The sequence below is a fragment of the Cololabis saira genome, chromosome 14, assembly GCF_033807715.1.
Source record: "Cololabis saira isolate AMF1-May2022 chromosome 14, fColSai1.1, whole genome shotgun sequence".
In the NCBI taxonomy this organism is placed as follows: Eukaryota; Metazoa; Chordata; class Actinopteri; order Beloniformes; family Belonidae; genus Cololabis; species Cololabis saira.
The window spans coordinates 35,115,736-35,121,449 of NC_084600.1; the positions used below are offsets into that span (position 1 = coordinate 35,115,736).

Consider the following 5,714-nt stretch of genomic DNA (forward strand, 5'->3'; position numbering starts at 1 on the left):
TAAAGAGATTCTCATTCTGAAGGACTTCTGTTCTTCAGCATTCAGGCCACATAACTCCTCAGACCTGATCAGTCAGGTTTCCCTGCTGAGGGACGGAAACAGAAAACAGAGTACAGAGAACAAGCAGCCGGCATTTTGGCATCGCTTCATTCACTCAGCCCTTCTTTCTGAGACGTCCACTCAACAAAAGCATTTAAAACAATCATCCAAGCAGAAATATTGAATATAGGTTTCAGAACATTAGAAAAGACTCTTAATTTGATGTATTTGAAGGGTTATTTGTTTATTTCCAATTCATATTTGTGCCTGCAAGCTCCACACATGTGTATCTGCAAGCAAAGTACTCAGTCTTCTTCCCATGATTGAAAGTGTTACAGAAGCAAATAAAAAATGTACAATTGCTCTCATGAACATGTCCTGGATACTTTCAGCAGTATTCATCACCTCTGCCTAGTAACCAAGTATCAAAATGAAAGCAATGGCATACAAATGTTGCAGCCTTTGTGCTTTTAAGGGCTAAAATGGACATCCTTTTTTCCTCCCGCTGTTCTTGATACGACAATTTAGCACTTATTCACGGCCTTGAACGGGTGATTTACCATTTTGCTCCACTGGAAACATTGCCTGCTTACACTCCTGAAAAGCAGTCATAAAACTAGCACTTGTATAAAAACACATTCATAGTTTGTTTCCTTGAACCTGCTGACCAGTTTGAAATATTTCCGTGGAAACTAAAGATGGGTTTTTAATTACCAGGCATTAAACCATTCCATTGTCACACAGCTCTCTCTTTGCAACCTCTGATGTCACACCGACGTGATTCCCAGCTCATCACTGCATTGTTTCATTCCCACTACTCGACTCGGGGGTTCAAGCTGGAATGATGTGTCACTGCTGCATTTAATAATCATATGATAAAAATAAAAAAAACAAAGAAAATCAGGAATGTCTCCATTCTGTTGTCAAGTGCACACCCACTCACATGCCAGAAACCTTCCAGAAGCTTAGTTGTGTTTCAAAGTGAAGCGTCACACCAAGATGGCATCATCTGAACGTAGGAGAGGTACCTTTAAATAAGTCAAGCCAATTTTTAATTTCAACTTTAATAACTTCTTTAATGGAAAAGGAAACGGTGATTGTGTCTGTGTCTGTGTCAGAAGGCTTCGACACCAGCATGAAAACCTCTGCAGGTGCTTTTGACAACTGCTGCTCTCCAAGCAACCCCTTTCACACACGTGCACTTTTTCTGAAACGCAGTATCAAAAGCAGATCTCCCCGCAAGAAAGGATATGTCTGACCGTCAGTACTTCGTCCATCCAGGATGAAACACAAAAACATAGCGTGGCTGAGAGGATGTTGTGTGGTTTTAAGTTTGACAGCAGAGCAGTAACCTGGGAGCAACCCAGCAGCAGCCTTTAACGATACGTCTGCATGCGGACCATTACCTCATAAATACTGCTTCTTTTGTGTCATCAGAGAACCTGAAGAGCAGGATTCATCCAAAAGTGATCATGTAAACAAAAAGAGGAATGATATTGCACTCAGGGTTTGTCCTTCTAGGTTAAGAGCCCTAAGAAATACAAAAACACCTGAGCTTTCCCTTGAGTTTTATAAACTAAATCAAAAAAGTGGACAGGAAAAAATATATACATGCAAAACATCAATGAGCAGATGCAAAGGCTCTCTAGATCCCTTGCTATCATCAGAAGAATCAGAGGTTTGGTCAATCAGGCTTGTCTCGTTACTCTGTATTAAAGTTTAATTTATCCTTATCTCATTTATGGCAACATTGTTTGGGCAAGTACATATTCATCAAATTTACACAAATTACTCATTACTCAAAAGAAGTTTGTAAGAATAGCTACTTCTGCCTCCTATTTGGCCCCATCTGCCCCTTTGTTTAAAAAATTAAATTTATTATCCATCTATGATATTAACATACTCCAATCATGTGCTTTCATTTACAAATGCACTTATCTTGCAAATATGCTTCCAAGTACTTTCAAAGATTTTTTTAAGACCAATTCACAAATTCATAACTATAATACCAGATAATTCGAGGATCTCCATTCTTCATTCAGTCGTACCAATAGCAGTCAGTTCTCCATCAAAGACAGAGGTGCCTCACTCTGAAATTCTCATATACTTATTGCAAAATCTTCACTGTCTATTAATAGTTTTAAACAGAGATTGAAGACCAGCCTTATTGATCAAGCGTCTAGAAGTGCTTCCACTTAATGTGGACTCACTTCTGCACGTGCACACCGAGAAATTGTCTGTTTATATCCATCTTTTTGGAACGCTGTTTTTTTTGTTTTTTGTTTTTTGTTCTTGATATTATTTCAATACAATGTATTTTCTTGGTGAGAACTTTGAATAAGCCCATTTAGGGCTTCCTTTCTCACCTGCACATATTTCCATGCTTTTATGTTCATTTAAACTTTTGTACCGTTTTTTTTATGTTGTGCAAATAAACAAATCAAATCAAATCAAATCAAATCAAATCAAAGGCAATGAGATGCAGAAATGACCACAAAATGACACCTGTTCATAAGAAAGACGTTAAAGGATGACATAGAGACTACATCAAGATGCGACACACAAATACTTTTCTGTTGCCATCAAAGGTGAAAGAACATTTTACACGTTTACCCAGGAGCTTAAACTCATAATGCCACTGATATTCTTTTCAATTTTGTTTTTAAAAGATCTTTGTTGTTTCTGTTGAGTCTTATTGGCAGACAGCTGTTCATCTCCTGAAAACCCATTTGTGTTCATCAGAATTCAGCATTTTGATGTTTTTGCCACAAAACTCTCTCATGGCTTTAGAATTGTCTGGTATTTGACTCTAGACTTCGTCTCTCACTAATTCAATGGAGATCTATGACCAGTACATCCATGTCTACTGGATACAAGTTAAGAACGACGACAAACTTTAAAATAAGTTTAGTTTCAGAATGCAGTTTGTCAGAATGTGTTTCTGATGGGACATTGCAGTGTCTCCAAGTAAAATGAATACATTTATTTCCTCCAGAACACAAAACAAAGGTGCAAATCTGGTTGGAGTTGTGGAAACAGAAGGTCGGTGTTAATAATAAGCCCTTCAGCTCACACGGTGACCAATGAGAAGGATGCAGCATGGAAAGGAATAGCAGTGGAGTGCCAAACGTAGCCTGAGATCCAGTCTACTTTGATACTTGTAGTTCCGTTACAACACTGGCAAGTGTTATTTGCGCCACATGTTGTATTACCTGCATAAAGTGTGTCATTATGTTAATAAAATAAAGAACCAAATGCTCAGCAGGTGGAACATGGAGCACCAGAAGCAGAGTATCATTATCTGTTGTAAGAACCTGCTTTAACAGAATTTGAATCTGGATGAATGAAGATGTTTGGAAGTCAAATCAGTTGGTCGTCGATGGAGTGAGTTACAGATCACATGACCTGTTACTACGGCTGGAACTATAAAACTCGTACCATGTAAAACACTGTGCGCTCCTCGGCTGTAAGTAAAATTTATACTATTTAAAGAGCCTGCCCTTTGATATCAAATTACCAGTTTGTAACCTAATTTCTTTTTCTGAAAACATTTAAACTCTTTTAACGTAAACCAGCAGTTGTGAGCTTTCAATTGCTTGCAATTTGAGATTTAAGCCAGTAGATGTCCCTGCATTCTGCAACCAGGGCCTATAAACGCTCCATCACCAGGTAAGGATTGCCAGATTTTAAAATAAGGAACATAGAAGCTCAGATGAACAATGCCACATGATGTATTACACTGCGTTATTAGTTACTGAACCAAACCAAAAATACTTTTTCCACACACTTCTTCTAATAAATGTAGAAGAAGTGTGTGAAAAAAACTGCTTGCACCCCTGATTCAACAGTTCGTAGAACCAGCTTCAGCACAGCGTCATACAAGTAGCTGTGTCAGAGTTAACAGAGTTGTCCAGACGTTGATGACAAGCTAATGAGGACCTTTCATTTGAATCAGGTGTGTTGCAGCTGGAAAACATCTAAATGCATGACAGGGGTCCCCAAGGTTGGGAAACACTGTGGAAAATATGCCTTCGTTCAAAGATAGCTTCAACAATGTTACTTAAATAATGGTAGGGAGTGTTCCACTAATCCAAATTATTAGTAGGGACATTTTCTACTGTCCATACTTAAAGTGATACCTTTGTGTAGAACCATCTTTGGCAGCAAAAAACTGAAATAATTGTTCTCTGTGGTGGAATTTGTGTCCTACTTGTCTTTACAGGATTATGGTTTGCAAACATTAGTTTAAGCATCATCCTCTTGAGCATCAGGTCGAGGTCTTGACTTTGACTGGACCATTGCGGTACTTAGAAACTGTTTTTCAGTCAGTCTGACGTAAATTTGCTGGTGTGCCTGATCAACTGTAGCTTTCAGACAGATAGCCCCTATTCCAAATCCACACGAGAACCTAATGATCCTTATAAAAGAGAAAAGAAAGAAGTTGCTTGCTTCCTTTCGCAGGCTGATAGATGGTCCCCAGATTTGATGCTGACTCCAAAGTGTCCAGGGCCTCATCATGCTGGACAGTTGGGAGGAGGTGTTTGGTTCACCTTCACCTGGTGTAAGCTGGGATAGACTCCAGAAGACTCATGAATGAATGAATGAATGAATGAATGAATGAATGAATGAATGAATGAATGAATGAATGAATGAATGAATGAATGAATGAATGAATGAATGAATGAATGAATGAATGAATGAATGAATCTTTATTTCGGCTTATAAACACTTTTTTTTACAAAACAAGATGAAAAGGTAAAATAAACATTTCTTTTGCCGAAAAGGTGTAGGCTGAAGCCGTAGCTTATAGTGCCTACCCTTTTTATCTTAAAAACAGCTTAAATGATCAGCTCATGATGCTGCATGGGTATGAAGCAGGTGAAGATAGATTAAAGGATGGTTTCTTACCAAATTAGGTGCTTTCTATTACCATCAAACAAAATAAAGTATTTTTTTTTCTTGTCTATTCAAAAAACATTGATGTCCTGTGGTTTATCCAGATGTGACTGGGCAAATCTAATTGTGCTATCTGGTTCTTTTCATAGAGAACAAGCTTTCTTCTGGCATTCCTTCCAAAAAAACCCCATACTTGTTTAAGATTTTTTTACAGTTTTGAAAAAGTCAAGAACTTTAACATTTAATATTAACTGTGGCTGGTAGCCTGAGCATTGCATGGTCCGACCTTGGAATTATGGCATTAGGACTGACAATCCTGGCAACTGCATTGAATGCTTTCCACGTCCCAATTATGTCTGTAAATCTGGTGAAGACCTGATGATTTTGTCATTTTCTCACCTAAGTGCATACCTTGGTATTTAAATAGGGCTACTCTCCCTTTGATGTGATTCATATCATCAAAATAAGCTGGCGTGTGAGCATCTCTGTGATGCTGTTCACCTCTCTGCCCCTGCGTTCGTGAGTCGTGCGTCCTTGGAAAACCCCGAGCCGGCGGGTTCATTTGTATTCGCCTCATCCAGCAGACACACAAACAGTCCTCCAGACAGACAGCCGGGCTGAGTGTCACGATGGAGGCGCTCTTTCTGCCGCTCCAATGATGAGGAGGAGACAGTGAATGAAGGGGGAGGACGGAGAGGCGCAGGGAGGAGCCAGGCTGGTCAAGGTGAACCGCTGAACCTCGTCTTTATTCCCCCTCACGGCCGGAACACGACGCACGC

General features: G+C 39.3%; 1 protein-coding gene across 1 annotated transcript in view; it reads left to right on the top strand.

The window, feature by feature from the left end:
* Positions 1-5,714, top strand: part of grk6 (G protein-coupled receptor kinase 6) — a 275,750-nt gene that overhangs the window by 104,240 nt on the left and 165,796 nt on the right. The window lies entirely within an intron of this gene.